Genomic DNA, 19274 nt, shown 5'->3' with positions numbered 1-19274 from the left:
GTGTTTAAGTAAACGCGAGTTAAAACGGTGAAAGCCCATGCATACATACATTTTACAGTACAGCTAAAATTCCCCTATGATTTGTAATGAAGGAAAAAAAATAGTTAACAATTAACAATTTATAATTAAGGAATTAATGACTTCCTGTAATTTTAATTATTATAACAGAATGAATGAAGCATAAGATCGAAAATTAACCGCGTGACATTTTATCATCGAATTTATGATAAATTTGTTTTTGTTTGTGTTTATATTTAATTTTAATCTGTATTATTATATAATATTATAGTATGTAGGCAAAATTTATCGTCAAATGCATACAGCGATAAAATTACCTCCTGTGAAAACACAAATATATATATATATATATATGTATATAAATTATGAATGCATGTACCAACCGCCTATAGTATATATTTGTTTAGCATTAATACCATTTTATGTGCACACATATATACATTATATAGATATAAAAATGAGTTATTATTTTTTTTGTTGAATGTATTTAATTAAATTTTGACGCCGCAGATATGTTATTAGTTTATAATATTGTTAAATTAATTATTACATTAGAAATACTAAATTTTTCAGAACTCAAATACGTTAAAACTGACAAATTTAAGTCCTTAATGGATTCCTACCTGGAGTACCTAAGTCATTACAATTTTTACTCGTTTTATATTTCCTTTACCTTCAGAAATGATATCATTGTTAAAGGTTTTGGAGTAGAGAAGGTGTATAATATGAGTAGAAGATGTAATCCTGAGGTGCCTCGTGTAGGATGCCATTTTGGAGATTTGCATGTCTTCAGCAAAACTCTGTACCGTTCCTCGTGTCTCCTCGGTTGAAGAGCATCTGTCGTAACACGTGTTTTAAAACTTAATTTGAAATTGTAAATTTATAAATTGAATATTTTAAACGGCAGTTTATCGCTACACATCTTAGGTGAATAAATTTTTTCATTAAGAATTTTTATTAATTAAAAATTTTATAAGTTTTCTATGCGCTGGTCTCAACAATCAAAGAATATCTGATCAAAAAGTCATATATATTTTTTAATCAATTCATGTCTGATTTCACGTAAATAGTGCATTGTATACCGGCATGAAACGGTGATATATTGTAGAAAATTTATAGAAAAATATATAGCGGCAAAAATGTTTACATTAATATACAGGAGAAGGGAGGCGGGCAAAACGGGGTATTTAAAAGCCCTGATTAAGAAATCTCATTTGGAATGATTTGAGATAACGTAACTTTAAATTATTTTGAATCATTCTATATTGTTTGAATTATTTTGCTTTCGAGCATAAATTTCAGAATGAATCATTTTAAATCATGCTTAATTAAAAAATGATGAAATATTATTTCATGATTTGAAATTATTTAAAATGATTTAAACTCTCGAATCATTTCAAATTAAATTGAATTAAAAAAAAATAACGCAATTTCTGGTTCCTCGAACAATTCAGAATTATTTGAAATAATTTGAACGCTTGAATCATTTCAAAATAAATTGAGTTAAACAATAATATTACAATTATTTGGAATTACTTTAAATTATGATTTTATGATATGATACAATATGAAATAATTCACATTTTTCGAATCATTTTAAATTAGATTTCTTAATCAGGGAGAATACTAAATTTTCGGGGACTTAAATACGCTAAAATTGATAATTTAAAGTCCTTAACGGAATCTTACCTGAAGTACCTGAGTATTACAATTTTTGCTTATGCCATTTATTTCCTTTACCTTCAGAAATGGTACCATTGTTGAAGGTTTTGGAGTAGAGAAAGTGTATAGTATTGGTAGAAGATGTAATTACTGAGGTGCCTCGTGTAGGATGCCATTTTGGAGATTTGCATGTCGTCAGCAAAACTCTGTACCGTTCCTCGTGTCTCCTCGGTTGAAGAGCATCTATCTTAACACGTGTTTTAAAACTTAATTTTAAATTGTAACTTTATAAATTGAATATTTTAAACAGTAGTTTATCGCTACACATCTTAGGTGAATAAATATTTTCATTAAGTATTTTTATTAATTAAAAATTTTATAAGTTTTCTATGCGCTGGTCTCAACAATCAAAGAATATCTGATCAAAAAGTCATATATATTTTTTAATCAATTCATGTCTGATTTCACGTAAATAGTGCATTGTATACCGGCATGAAACGGTGATATATTGTAGAAAATTTATAGAAAAATATATAGCGGCAAAAATGTTTACATTAATATACAGGGGAAGGGAGGCGGGCAAAACGGGGTATTTAAAAGCCCTGATTAAGAAATCTCATTTGGAATGATTTGAGATAACGTAACTTTAAATTATTTTGAATCATTCTATATTGTTTGAATTATTTTGCTTTCGAGCATAAATTTCAGAATGAATCATTTTAAATCATGCTTAATTAAAAAATGATGAAATATTATTTCATGATTTGAAATTATTTAAAATGATTTAAACTCTCGAATCATTTCAAATTAAATTGAATTAAAAAAAAATAACGCAATTTCTGGTTCCTCGAACAATTCAGAATTATTTGAAATAATTTGAACGCTTGAATCATTTCAAAATAAATTGAGTTAAACAATAATATTACAATTATTTGGAATTACTTTAAATTATGATTTTATGATATGATACAATATGAAATAATTCACATTTTTCGAATCATTTTAAATTAGATTTCTTAATCAGGGAGAATACTAAATTTTCGGGGACTTAAATACGCTAAAATTGATAATTTAAAGTCCTTAACGGAATCTTACCTGAAGTACCTGAGTATTACAATTTTTGCTTATGCCATTTATTTCCTTTACCTTCAGAAATGGTACCATTGTTGAAGGTTTTGGAGTAGAGAAAGTGTATAGTATTGGTAGAAGATGTAATTACTGAGGTGCCTCGTGTAGGATGCCATTTTGGAGATTTGCATGTCGTCAGCAAAACTCTGTACCGTTCCTCGTGTCTCCTCGGTTGAAGAGCATCTATCTTAACACGTGTTTTAAAACTTAATTTTAAATTGTAACTTTATAAATTGAATATTTTAAACAGTAGTTTATCGCTACACATCTTAGGTGAATAAATATTTTCATTAAGTATTTTTATTAATTAAAAATTTTATAAGTTTTCTATGCGCTGGTCTCAACAATCAAAGAATATCTGATCAAAAAGTCATATATATTTTTTAATCAATTCATGTCTGATTTCACGTAAATAGTGCATTGTATACCGGCATGAAACGGTGATATATTGTAGAAAATTTATAGAAAAATATATAGCGGCAAAAATGTTTACATTAATATACAGGGGAAGGGAGGCGGGCAAAACGGGGTATTTAAAAGCCCTGATTAAGAAATCTCATTTGGAATGATTTGAGATAACGTAACTTTAAATTATTTTGAATCATTCTATATTGTTTGAATTATTTTGCTTTCGAGCATAAATTTCAGAATGAATCATTTTAAATCATGCTTAATTAAAAAATGATGAAATATTATTTCATGATTTGAAATTATTTGAAATGATTTAAACTCTCGAATCATTTCAAATTAAATTGAATTAAAAAAAAATAACGCAATTTCTGGTTCCTCGAACAATTCAGAATTATTTGAAATAATTTGAACGCTTGAATCATTTCAAAATAAATTGAGTTAAACAATAATATTACAATTATTTGGAATTACTTTAAATTATGATTTTATGATATGATACAATATGGAATAATTAACATTTTTCGAATCATTTTAAGTTAGATTTCTTAATCAGGGAGAATACTAAATTTTCGGGGACTTAAATACGTTAAAATTGATAATTTAAAGTCCTTAACGGAATCTTACCTGGAGTACCTGAGTATTACAATTTTCGCTTATGCCATTTATTTCCTTTACCTTCAGAAAAGGTACCATTGTTGAGGGTTTGAAAGTAGAGAAGGTGTATAGTATGGCTAGAAGATGTAATTACTGAGGTGCCACGTGTAGGATGCCATTTTGGGGATTTGCATGTCATCAGCAAAACTGAACAGTTCCTCGTGTCTTCTCGGTTGAAGAGCATCTATCTTAACACGTGTTTTTTAAAATTAAATTTTAAATTGTAACTTTATAAATTTAATATTTTAAACGACATTTCATCGCTACACATCTTAGGTAAATAATTTTTTTTATTGAGTATCTTTATTAATTAAAAATTTGAAAACTTTTCTATGCACTGGTCTCAACAATCAAAGAATATCTGATCGAAAAGTAATATACATTTTTTAATCAATTCATGCCTGATTTCACGTGAATATTGCATTTTATACCCGCTTGAAAAGATGATATATTGTTGAAAATTTATAGAAAAAGATATATAGAGGCAAAAATGTTTACATTTATATACAGGGGAGGGGAGGGGGGCAAAACGGGGTATTTGAAAGCTCTGATTAAGAAATCTGATTTGAAATGATTTGAGACTACGTAACTCTAAATCATTTCGAATCATTCTAAATTGTCTGAATTATTTTGCTTTCGAGCATAAATTTTAGAATAAATCATTTTAAATCATGCTTAATTAAAAAATAATGAAATATTATTTCATGATTTGAAATTATTTGAAATGATTTAAACTTTCGAATCATTTCAAATTAAATTGAATTAAAAAATAATAACGCAATTTCTGGTTAATCGAACAATTCAGAATAATTTGAAATAATTTGAACGCTTGAATCATTTCAAAATAAATTGAGTTCAAACATAATATTACAATTATTTGGAATTACTTCAAATTATGATTTTATGATGTGATACAATATGAAATAATTAACATTTTTCAAATCATTTTAAATTAGATTACTTAATCAGGGAGAATACTGAATTTTCGGGGTCTCAAATACGTTAAAATTGATAATTTAAAGTCCTCAACGGAATCTTACCTGATGTACCTGAGTATTACAATTTTTGCTTATGCTATTTATTTCATTTACCTTCAGAAAGGGTACCATTGTTGAAGGTTTTGGAGTAGAGAAGGTGTATAGTATTGGTAGAAGATGTAATTACTGAGGTGCCTCGTGTAGGATGCCATTTTGGAGATTTGCATGTCGTCAGCAAAACTCTGTACCGTTCCTCGTGTCTCTTCGGTTGAAGAGCATCTATCTTAACACGTGTTTTAAAACTTAATTTTAAATTGTAACTTTATAAATTGAATATTTTAAACGGCAGTTTATCGCTACACATCTTAGGTAAATAAATTTTTTCATTAAGTATTTTTATTAATTAAAAATTTTATAACTTTTCTATGCACTGGTCCCAACAATCAAAGAATATCTGATCGAAAAGTAATATATATGTTTTAATCAATTCATGTCTGATTTCACGTAAATATTGCATTGTATACCCGCATGAAAAGGTGATATATTGTTGAAAATTTATAGAAAAATATATAGATAGCAGCAAAAATATGTGTATTTACGGAGAGAATTTTATGGTAAACGTTATTATCGAGTTATAGTACAATTTTTAAACTGAATTTTATAATAAAAAATGTCATTTAAATTATTATATAAACAATCCGCATTGTAGTGTCTACAAACTGTATGGTGATATGTAAATTCATTTAGTTTTGACTTGCTTTTGTAAAAGCCATAACTTTTTTAGTATTTTTTAGAAAAATTTCAATAAATCCTGAAAGTTTTTTTCGATAAGATACAAAAAGATAATAAAGGTTCAGCAAATTTAAAACGAGTCAGATTCAAAAGTGGTTGATTATGCGAGCCATATATTTATGGTATACTACCACTATTTTTTTGCGTACTTACCCTGGTTAAAAAAAAAAACTTGGTTTCGACTTGGTCGTCTTAAATCGCAGCTAACTAAGACCACAACTAACATTAATTTTTTTTTTTTTTTTTTTTTTCAGAATTCATCAGGTGAAAAAAGTTCTTTTCTCTATCGTGAAAAGAATAACTACAAAACGTGTCACAAGTCTGCATCACATATATAAAAATCGAAAATGCAAAAATCAAAAAAGCAACAGTTATACAAACGACAATCGAGAGTATGTAAGCTCCGTTATCTTATCCACGCTATAAAATGTCAAGACGAAGATTACATAGATAATGTAACAACCAAAAATTTTAATATTAATGAAAATTACTTCGATGATGGAACTCCTCTGCATGTAGCAGCGCGGATCGGAAATTATCAAATATTCCAAAAATTGATAAAAATGGGTGCTGATATACACCAACGGCACCCAATAACTCAAGAAATAGTATTAGATAGCGCCATGGAATCTCCCAATTACGATATCGTCACATATTTGAAAGAAAATGGCGTAGAAAATTCTGATTGCATTAATGGAAAAATTGCATTGCAATTTGCCGCCGATGAAGGAACAAAAGAATTCATGACTTTATTACTGACCAACAAACCTGGCATTAATGCTGAATATTTTGACTATCTCACTTCTTTCAGTGATGCTATTTTAGTTAGATACCACGCTGAGATAAGTGCTGTATTCGTTAAATTTGTGCTTGATCTTTTTTGCACATATGAAGGAGATCGTATCACTAAAACAATTTTCCATGCAGCTGCTGATATTAACAAGTATACAGCATTGAAGACTTGGCTAATGTCATTCTCTCGTAAGTTTGATTTCAGTAAAAACATAAATTGCTTTTCGTACTTTACACGGACAATGCGTCGTCATAACGACCTTCAGCATCACACGATCGCTGAAAGCGATTCTACGTTTCAAAACTATACAAACGTTACATATGGTATGGATTCTATTAAGAGGCACATTGTAGAATTGTTAGCAGCGGGTTTTTATGTATCGGATCGAAATATTGAAACTGTTTGTAATGCGAGAATATTTGATGGTTACTTAGCTGAATGTTCATTAGAAGTTGAAAAAATGAAGAAAAATGTGATAGAAGATAGTAATATCACATTTATGGAGATTTTGCAAAAAAACGTGCGATACTTGACACATTATTTGAAGACTGTTGATTTGAAGAAAATATTGAGATGTGAACCTCAGTTTCTATTAGAGTACCCAATATATAACAGAAAGATCGGTTTGAAATTGTGGAAAGTTCAGATAAGAAATAACTATTTAAAAGATTCTGAGGAAGTCATTTATAATATTTTTTATGAATTACAACTTCCGTATACTTTTATTAGAGAATTGTTCTTCTGCTTGTCAAACGACGATTTGAAAGAAATTGCTCAACCCTCTCGATAGAAAAAAAATAGCTAATCAGTACGATCCTGTAAATCAAAATTAAATGACCTCTGTAATCTATTCTCATACCACTGTTTCCTTCACTAAAAAAATTAATGAATACAAACTACTATTTAGTTATGGTAAAATTTCTACCATCAATCTGATTGTAGTGAATATTATCTAGATCACTGTATAAATAATCTAAATTGTAATATTTGCCACATTTATAATAATTGTTACAATTCTGTAGGTTAACTAAAGTTAATTATTATTATAATTATTATTATTATTATTATTATTATTATTATTATTGTTATTATTATTATTATTATTATTATTATTATTATTATTATTATTATTATTATTATTATTATTATTATTATTATTATTATTATTATTATTATTCTAAAGAAGAGTTTATAAGATAGATTAGATAATTTTAATATTTGTATTTTAACTTTTAAAAATTTTTCATTTTCTTGTAAAAATTTTATAAATAAAACTTAAGTATGTTTGTCATCATATTTGTTTTCGAAAATTTATAATTTTGCAGCAGTACTTGAAAATTATTGGATTTTCGATGAATTTTTTCATTGCAATCAACAATATTAATTACCATCCTGATAGTAACTGTTACGAAACTTATTGCAGAAGTTATCATCCAATAATTATTAATCCTTTTAAAAGAAATTATAATACCAACTATTTTTGCATTAAAAAATTTTCCAATCATTCTAGATGATTGGAATTTAAAATTTAGTGTAATAAACACAATTACTTAATTTTCTGAGTGTTTAAATAAATTAAAAAGAATATGTAAGATAAACTATACCAAAATGTATACTAAAATGTACTTAAAATTTTAAAATAAAATGAATTTATAAAAATTTAAAAGTTTACAATTTACAAAATAATAAAAAATTTATTATTAATCACTTAGATAAATTAATTTATTTCGATAGGTAGATATAAAAAAAGCAATTTCTCGTAATTGTAACTCAGCTTCACGAATTTATATCGTCATTACTGGGTATGTACTTTGGTTTTAGAGCGCGAACCGCAAATAATGACATGAAAGAGATTGCTCGGAGTAAGAAAAAGAAATAAAGAAAGCAAGAAAAAGAACGAGTAAACGAGCTATTCTTGATTGCAAGAAGTCAACTATTGAAGTTGTGTATTACTGCTTCTACTTCCTCGATAAAAAAAAATCCTTAAATTTTTATAACACTAAATTTTTATAGCCACTGTCTACTTTACGATTATTACGATTACATTAATTACGACCATTACACGTCTTTTATTTTTTAAATTACCGTATTTGTTGTCTCGATAACTCATTCATTAAATTTATTTTCACTTTTTTTTTTCTTGGGAATTTTTTTGCTTTTATTTTTCAGGCCGATCATAATTTTCCTTCCACAGTTTACGGTTTGTTTTAAAAAAAAAAATTTTATTAACCATATATTAAAAGCTATATTTTCTAAAACATGTAGTTTCTAAACTATTGAGCTTAGGTAAAAATTTATAAGGAACATTGTTGTAGAAAATTTAATTTCCTACATAATTAATTCTCTTCATTTTTATCGTATTTTTAATAATTCAGTCAGAATTCCAACTTATTACAGAAAATAATTTTTCATTAAAAAATTTTATGTTTTTTAATTAAGAATTCTATCGAAACTATAAGGTTATTATACAAATTTATTAAAATCATTTTTGTAGAAAATTAAATTTCCTACGAAATAGTTGCTCATCATTTCGTGCATATTTTTTATAATTAGGCCATTATTAAAATTTTTAAAGCATTTTCCAAAATCGTCACGTTAAAATCCAATCATTTTATAAAAATCTCCAATTTCGTAGCAAAAATTTATTTAGCTTATAAGCTTACTGGAAAAAAAATTGCATGAATCTCATAATAGTAATTTGACACTAAAAAAGTGTAAAATTTCATTAATAAATCAATAGATTCCATTTATTTACTATTCTTAACACTAGTAAGGGTTCGCTGTTCACTTTAATAGAGGATCACTTTACCGATTTTTAAAATCAAGGGTTTCTTATATCCCTTTTCTCAATATCAGTTTTTGTTTCATGTACCATCTGCTCAGTTATACCTCATCATTTTTTATGTCCCCCCAGCCACCCCTAAACTATCAAAAAATCCTCGTCTTGATTAAAACAAAAATCTAACCGCTCAAGTAAATAAATAAAAAAAAAAGTTTAAATACAAAATTTAACTTCTAACAAAAAAATAAGACTATAAAACAAAAACATATATATATATATATATATATATATATATATATATATATATATATATATATATATATATATATATGTACAGTAAGAGTATAGAGTATAGAGTATAGAGTTGAGACTATCCATAGAGAATCTAGAGTTTCATTTTAATCTCGGTCTAGTCTAGTATCGCCAAGACTTATAAACAGGCGTATAAGAACGTGAAAGCACAGCTGAAAAAAGTTATGAAACCAAAGCAAAGAAAATTAAATGAAATGTAATGAAAGTATGAATTATTTGTACCACAGTTATTTTAAATATTATTTTTTTTAAAACTTTTAAACTTTTAATCCGTTTTATCTTATTTACTTTCTTATATATATATATATATATATATATATATATATATATATATATATATATATATATATATATACTGGTGTTTTTTTAAAATTCCTACTCGTTAAGTGTAATTCGTATAATTAATACAAAACTAGTTAAAGTTAATAAAAATAATGAGAACGAGTGTTTAAAGCTCTGGTCCGAGTTGTATGGGCTCTAATAAGCTAATTGTAAGATTGAGTTAAGACTAAGTTAGTTTATCGGCTGACTAAGTACGATAGTACGATTAATCTAATGACGAAGAAATCAATTATTTTAGTTGTAACGGTATCAAAGAAGAGGAAGCCTATAAATGAGGATCTTATATACTCAACAGTTATATATATATATATATGAATAGTTCTGCTTCAGCTTTTTCTTGTTCTCCTTCATGATGATGAAGATCGGATGCTTTGGATACAACTTGAATGTATGCATATACATCTATATACCTATGTATATGTATATGGATATATATTAAGTATGTAAAAAGGCAAACTAGTCTTGTCTTGAACGGGTTCGCTTAGTTGAAAAAGTATTGTAGAATATAACCGCGGTTGGTTATTCTATTCAGTGTGTTTAATAAATCACTGTATGAACGTTGAGCCTATTAGCTGAACCTGTCCTACATTATAAGCTAACCCTTATGTTTTTTAAACTTATTGTAGATATTGGAGAAATTTGGAAAAATAAATATTTAGGACGTAGTAAAAAGAATAATAATTTATTTAGTCATGAATGTAACCCTGAAGATTTTTATCGTTATGTTAAATTTTATTTCTATAATAATTTAATCTCTTGTTGATAGACAGTAATACATTGATCAATGCAACTAAACTAAATTTAACGTTTAATTTTTGAAGGAAATTAAAATGAGTATATCTTATAAATTAAGCTATTTACAGCTTCATAATGCTGTTATTTGGATTTTAATTTAGTTATTATATAATTTAATCACTTGTTAAATGTATACTCAAAAGAGTCCACGGAGAGAAATTTATGGCAACAATTACAATATATTATGGGAATGGTTCCTATAATGCATGGTAACCGGTTTTTTTGAAATGTTGATTACAGGAACGGTACCCATATATATTATAGTTATCATTACTATAATATTATAGTAATTGTTACCATAATATCATGGTAACCATTACCATAATATTTGGTTATGTTTTAGATAAATCCTTTGCAGGTTAAAACACAGAACTTGTTAATGACTGCAAACGGTTTTCTTGAAAAACGTCGGAAACTTCTGTTTCTAAAATAATAATCATTTACATATTATATTTAAAAATATGTATAAGAATCGGCTAAAAGATAGCTATTAAAAATATATTTTTTATACATATTTAATATACATTAACGCAAAAATAGACGGAACAGAAAAATTTTTGAAAACAATCCGAAATTTCGTTTTGATTCAACATCTTCTTTTTTGTTAGTTGGAAAGTATTTTTTATTTTTGTATAGTGAGAAACATTATCTAACGGAACATTAATCACGGAGGAGAAAGTTAACGGTGCTAGGCAGCAGCAAAAGTAGTTCAGTGCTCGCCACTAGATCGCACTCAACCTCTTGTGCTGTTCCTAGTTAGATATATCTTTCAGAGTTGTTATATTCCATATTTGAAAACAATTCTGGTTCGGGAACTACTCTGTCACTTGACAGAGTGACTAGTGCCTGTTTCGATGGTCATATAGTAGATCCTCTATTGCATTGTAACGACAATGTTTAATAATTTTGTTTTATTGAATAATTCATTTTTGTTATCCAGAAACAAATAATACGTTTCAGGTAATAAAATAAAGTGATTATTGTACTGAATAAATGCTGTTGAATATTCTAAAAATAATTTAATTCGGTAAATTTTTTTTTTTTTCAGCATTCATTTACTCTGTAAATATACTTTCGTGCATCGTATTATCTGATGTTCACTGATTAGCGCATTTATTGATAATTTAGTTAGATATTCTTCAATATCTTTCTTAGCATCCAGAAAATTTAGCAACTTCAGTTGTTTGTAAAATGCACATTTGATAGCAAGTTTTAGTTTTAGAACTGATTCGTGCAGCCGAATGCGAACATAATGATTAAATGTTGCACCAAAATGAGTTTATGGTGTTTATATCAGGCCTGCCTCAAATGATGACTGTGAAAGAAATGAATGAAAGATTGGCAGAAAATTAGTGAAATTTGAAGTAAATACTTTTAAGTAGAAACAAATACTTTAAGAAAAATAGATGTCGTTAGATAATCGTGCGCTCTGGTTCTAACGTTGTTATACTTCACTTCATTTTGTTTATTCATTAGAGCCATAACATACGCTATGCTATACAATATTATGATATGAACATACTGCTCATATTGTGTACATTTTCTTCCTCGCTTCCGGGTGTCTCGGCTGCACAATCTGCTTGCCAATACAATTCAGGCTCCAGACTCTTAGTAATACCTTTATTTTCAAAGTATTCATTCCTGACTGTATCGAGTACTGATACCGGGTATATGACGTTTTCGTGACACTTGGATATTATGCATTGTTCATTATTACACAATGCTATATGTTTTAATGGAGTAAGGTTTGAAGACATACTTAACGATAAACTTCCATGGAAAAAAATAATCGGTAGCAGCTACCGATTCCCAATCGATGACGGAATACGTACTTTCTACCGAGGTGTGAATAAAAATAAAAAAAAAATTATTTTTAATAAAATTTGTGGCTAATCCATTTCACCTGTAGTATTCCTACATCCAAAAATATATTATAAAAAATTTTTTCTATAAAAATTCAGTCTCTCGCAGACTTTTTATCAATAAAAATTGATAGATAGCAAGTACCCTATTTTCATTATAAACTTGTGCAATTAGAATTGCACTTGAATATTTTTTTCTCCTTGAGAAAAGTTGAACTTCATCATGAGTATTTCGAGCCAATGGACTGTCAATAACCCTCGAGAGACAAAAGTCTTGAGCTTGCTATTGATGCTGTATATAAACTGCTATTTTCAATCTAAAACTTTGGTAGTATAGATATCGATAACATTCAAATACTTTGTACTCAAGCTCTGCAAAGCTCCCTGTTACATCAGTTGCTTTTAATTAGCACAGCACATTGACTCTCGGATACTTTCATAGCAAGAAAATATTTTATTACATATTTAATGAATAAACTGTAAAAAATATGGAGTGAACCAGATTTTATTTTAATCCATATTCACTTTATCATTCGGAATTGCGGAGTTTTAGAAAAAATCACTCGTTATACGGATAAAATTCGGAGTTTGTATCTCCAGTTAGGTGATTTCAGAGTAATCTAGATTATTTTTTAATCCGCATTCACTTCAGTTTGGTGTTTTAATTTTAAAATAAACTTCCATTAGGAATAAATTTCACTACGATTTAGAGCTTGAACATTAAAATGAATCCCCTCGGAGTGAATTTTACTCCAAGGGAATTAATAATTGCGCGCTCACTACGCAAATTTTTTACAGTGTAAGCATAAAATTTCTCATTATCTGCTGCTTAAAATTATTAAAAATTATTTCCCTCGAATGTATGGAAGAAAAGCCCGTAATTTTTTTATTTCAATATAAATGTCAAATTAGAATAAACCGAAACTCATTATATATTGGTAATTTTTTTTATAATTAATATTTTCCAAAACTCCCCTTCGGAGTGAAATTCACTCTGAAGAGAATTAAATAAATAAAGTCATACATTGCGTTCACAGTCATATTTTTTAGTGTATGAACATAATAGAAGTAATAATAATGTAGTTGGAAGTATTCAGAAGGTTGTAAAATTGATAAATTAAGTGAAGCTTTGGGTAAGTGATTAAAATTTTATTGAGCCTAGTCGGCTGAGTAAGCTCTAATACTGTTTGTGCAGCATGCATATGCATGGCATAGGCTAATTGCTTGGTAAATAGAGCATATATATATATATATATATATATATATATATATATATATATATAACATAAGTTTGTCCACCAAGACAAGTCGATGAATTAATCCATGCTAATTTAGTGCAAACAATTTCAAATATTTAATATTAAAATCAATTATTTCATTTGCTGTTAAAATATTTTAGCAGATATGAATATTTTATTTTTAGATGGAGCACTTAATAAAAAGATAAATAAGTTAACTCGGAGATAAAAAATATAGAATAGATAAGTTGATAAAAAGAAGAGTCGCGCTAAATTAAAAGTTAATTTTCGTTGTATTTTTTTTTTTGGAAAAAAACGGAAGAAGACGTTTGCAAAAAAAAAGTTTCAGAGATATTTAAGTTATGCTTCTAGTAATTAATAAAGTTTTAGACCTATGAAAAACAAATTTAATATCCGGTTTTTAAATTTAGTTTTAAAAATATTGTAACTCAAAAATAATCGCAAAATTAAAATGGAATTTATTTAAAAGCTTGCTTTGGTTTTTTATTTTAGAATTGGGTTTTTTTTTAAACTGACCGTTGGTAAAAAAAATTGTTTTTAATTGTAAGCTCCTCGAGTTTAAAAATATTTGTAAGAAATTTAGTATCTAATATTCAAGACTTTTTGTTTCAAAAACAAAGTCACGAAAATTAGTTTGAAAACAATATTTTCGCCTTTTTTTCAATTTTGAATCTCCATAATGTGAAGGAAAAAAAATAAACTTTGATTGTTTGAAATTTTGTTTCTTTTTTGGGTAATGATAAAAAAAAACTAGATCATAAATGAAATGTTTTATAATTTTTATACCTATCCGGGTAAGAATATTTGGCCAAAAAGAGCCGAAAAGACTAAATCTGGTCAAAATCATACAATTTTTTTAAAAAAAGGCTACATTCGGTTTGAAATCACGTTAAAGCCATAGAATTTTATGTGAACACACCGAAATTTCATTGTTCTTAAAAAACAGGCCAAAATTTTACCAATGAATTAAATTAAGTCAGTCTCTTTAATTATAAGTATAATTGTATAACAGAAAATTTTGAAATTTTTGGGGATTTTTAGGCCCAGTCGGTCTGCCCAATTTCGGCCTAGAGTTTTCGGTCTTGTGTTCACTTTCTGAGCCGTTTGCCGGCCATTTTTCGGTGAAAAAGAATTTAGTGTTTTTTTATCTTGAAATTTTTTTACCTGGGTATGTAAAGTAAAAAACCATTATAATATTTAACTGCAACAATAAAAAAAGCCTACAAAAGCTGTTGGCTTGTTATAGCTCATCTGTCGAATTTATCGTCAACGTTCGTGCTGTAGCTTTTTTATGACTCGTAAACTATCAAAGTAGAATGGTCTCTGAGGTGAACTGTACTTCTGTTCTCGTAAGATCAAACACATTTCAGTATCACTCAGTACCGAGTACTACTAGCATTGCAAGCACTCAATTTTATTTTTAATTTTCATTAGTAAAATACAACTTGCCCTTAATTATATTTATCGTCAAACAACTCACAATTAATACTTTTTGTCTCAAAACTTTACTGAGTAAAGAAAGATTAATTTAATGTAACTTAATTGCAAAGTTAATTATTCTTCGTGTACACAAACGAGTAGAAAGCGAATTAATGCCATGAAAGATATTTGAGTTTAAATATTTTTATATTTTATTCCCTGGTTTAAAAATGATTAAGTTGCCGAGGTATGTTTATGTTTATTTTTGTATTTATAAATATATATACATGTGTAGTAAAGACCTTTAGGCGTACGGTACATACTTTTGAAAGTGCTCGACAAGTTAACACCGAATGCGGAAAGCATCAAAGAATTTAATTAAGAACTTGTCTGTACGATTCCTTAATTTGATTACGCACCCAAGTGCATTGAGGTTTCGTGCCGCAGGACACTTTATTACCTTATCGTTGAGTGTCACATAAAAATAAGTTAAAGGGTACGAAAAAAAAATATTTTTTTCAAATAAAATTATTTTTAACAATTTCTGAAAAGTTTTTTTTTAGTGAAATATATAATACGGGTTAAGATTTTCACATAAAGATGCAAAAAAATTAATATTTTAAAAATTAAAATTTGGACATTTCAATTTACTGATATTCTAAACTATAACAGTTTAAAAAAATACCACCGAGCAGCCGGAATGAAAGAAGATTTCTTATTAAATTAGCGTATAATCTGATTAAATTGATAGAAATTATCTTTAAATAAAAAGTAAAAAAATCAAATCGTAAAAGTCAAAAGTCAAAAGTTATTTCTAAACTACAGTGGATCGTTTTCTGATCTCTAAACTCAGTAAATGTAATCACTCAAAGAACAAATGTTTAAAAGTTTCATGAAAACTCAATTAGAATTGCGGACGCTATCGAAACTACAGGAAAACGTTACATTGTAAAAAATTGGGAGTGAATACGAGTTTGAATTCATGCTGTCACTGGAATTGCAGAATTAAAAAAAATATCAGAGCTTTAATGTTAAGATAAATTCCCTCCGAAAAAATTTGACTCTAAGGGAATCCATTAAATGAAAAATCATCCACTTTACATTCATTCCGAATTCACATCAGATTTAATTCACGTTTACTTGGCAAAGTTTTTACAGTATGTGTGTAAACTTTCGAACTAAGGGCATCCAGAAATTACTTGACTAAATAAAATGTACGATAGCAAAATTTTATGACAATTCTACCGCTGGGACAAAAGCAACACTTGAACATCTATGAAATTTGGTTACAAATTTTTCTTTTCAATAAAAAAAGTTTCAAGTAATTTTGAAATTATTTCCAAAAATTCATATATACAAAAAAATTTTTGAGATGTATTTTGGATTTTTTTTCTAGAAGAAATCGTTTAAATTTTACTGAATTTTAAAACCAAAAATCGATTTTTTGAAAACTTGTTAGAGCAGTAAAAAAAAAAAATAAAAATTTTAAGAAATTTATTTTGAAATTTAACTCGTAAGCTTTCCATTGCATTATTTTTAATATGATTTCATCTCATAAGATAAAGCCGAAATTTTATCAAAAAAGCGACTAAATTCATTTTAAAAAAGACTAAAAAAATTTGAACCATTTTTCCTGATTTCTTCCGACAGTTTGTCTGAAAGTTACAGGTTTCAGAATATATATCTGCGTAAGACCTCAAATTATATTTAAAAACTTTATGTAGCATTAAAATAATTATTTGGTATGAAGGTCAATGATAAATGTTCAGTAAAATATAAGTTAATTAACTTTAATTAATCCTCTTGAAGTGAAAAAATATTCGAGATAAATCTAAAAAAAATGGCAATTGTTAAAGTTATGCGTTACAGTTAAGACATACAAGATTGAAATCTTCTTCAGTTGGAAGCGAAGCCTCGTTCGAAAGATTACTTTAGATGAAATCATTTGTTGCACGTGTTGCTGAAATGAATCGTGAATGTGATACTTAAATGTATATACACTGGCCTCTAAAATTTGTGTCGCAAAAAAATAAATAAAAGTAAATAACAAAAGCCAAGCATTTTTCATTTTTTTTTATTTTCCCGTTAAAACTGGGAACGTTCCCGAAACATGTCAGAAAATTATTATATTCATCTTAGATCCTAGATCTTATTATTATCCTTGAAGTTTGAGTCCATAGTTTCTAATACTAAAAAAAATTTTCATAAAATATTCAACTAAAAAATTTTTGTTTTAATTCATAATTAAATATGTTTATAAAAAAAAAATGGATAAGAAAAGTTTGTAAATTATTTTCATTAAGAAAGTAAAAATTTTTTTTTGAAAAGTTAATACAACTGGGAGTTAAGTCATAGCTTTAAAGGAATGTTTAAAGCGTAAAGTCGTGCCAAGAATTTGGGTGGCAAAACCAAACTCAAGTTCTTGGTGAATAAAGAGGGTATGCGCTATTTTTCTTTCTTACAACTACCAAGTAAAGCGAGCTAGCCACCGTCGACCTGCATAATCTGGAAGGATCGTAAAGACACTTTACGACTGCAGTACGGGTAAAAAATCAAAAGTAGAACGATAATTTCCGTGAGGTGAAAAATAATAAAAAATTACCGTTGTTTAACCTCGGCAATAAAACCCAGAGTATTTATTATTTAGCAGTTTTTATTGCTTTACATACAATCGGGCCAAAGTAAAATCGATGGATAATGATAGTAAAGTGTAAAACTGATAAAAATAAATGGGATCTGAAGGGATAATTACATGTATAAAGTAAAAGTTAAAAGCAAACAAGAGAGCATTAAGTACACACTAATTTCCTCTAGTGTAATACCTGGCAGTGAAACTGGGAAATAGTTCGGTGTGGCGTACCTACGGAAATTTCGATTTCCCTCGAGTTTCAATGGCAATTAGCACGATTGCTCCTCAGCGTATCCTCTCTACATCACATTCACTGATACTCATCGTTAGTATGTGTATTATATATGCACACACATATTAACTAAATACCAAATGTATTTAGATATATATATATCATCACCTATAGAATAAATGATATAACTCTATGTGCTTTAGCCATTAAGCTTGAATATCATCAACTCAATCAGTTATTGCAACTATTTTTAGTATTTTTTTTTTATATATAAAATTGATTAATTACCACACTGAGAAAAAATGAAATAGATGTACACCCTTAAGAAGGAGACAGGATATCTCAACTTAGTGCTTTGAAGAAGAAGCTAGAAAGAATTGAAAAGAAAGTGAATACTGTAAGAGATGACGATTGCCTACCAAAATTTAAAGAATTATCGAAGCGCAGTTGTTTCTACTACAAATGAAAAAAATACGCCTGAACACAGACATAAATACACGCTTCATGAAAACGAAGACGTCTTACCAGGACATCGGCGAAGAAAAGATGCCAAAAAATATCGACACCATTGAAATCGACTAAATTCTAACTTAATTTAGTTTTATTAGAGCTTATAAAGTAGTCGTAATGAAATATAGTAGTGAGTCTTAGAGAATGAGTTATTACTAATAATTAAATATTATTTTAAATTGACAGAATATTTATTTAACAATTAAATAAATGCATGTTCAGAAAAATAATTTATTTCCTTGACACGTACTTTTTTTTATACTATGACAAAAATTTTTCAGGAGAACATTAATAATAAACATTAATGTCATAGTGTAATACAGAAGACGCCTTTATTACTATCAAATAAGGGTGATCGTCATTCTGCTAATTTACAGCAGAGAAGCCGGCCTATAGATGTAAGTCCGGAATATAATACGTCTGAAATAAGTTTCTTACCAGGGACACTACAAGAGGTGGGCGCGATCTAGTGGCGAGCACCGAACTACTTCCACTACTGCTGCCTAGCACCATAACTTTTTAAATCAGTAATTATTAGATTTAAATATATATTTATTAACCTCGAACAAATATACATATTTATTCTGAATGAGAATATTTAATTGTATCTGAGTAATATTTAGTAGAGTTAATATCATAATATATTGCTTCAATACTTGGATTTGTTAGCACGGTAATTACTGTAATAATATGGTGT

This window comes from Microplitis demolitor, chromosome 10 (assembly GCF_026212275.2).
Source record: "Microplitis demolitor isolate Queensland-Clemson2020A chromosome 10, iyMicDemo2.1a, whole genome shotgun sequence".
NCBI lineage: Eukaryota > Metazoa > Arthropoda > Insecta > Hymenoptera > Braconidae > Microplitis > Microplitis demolitor.
The sequence above is the reverse complement of the archived record's forward strand: the minus strand, read 5'-3'. Positions refer to the sequence as shown.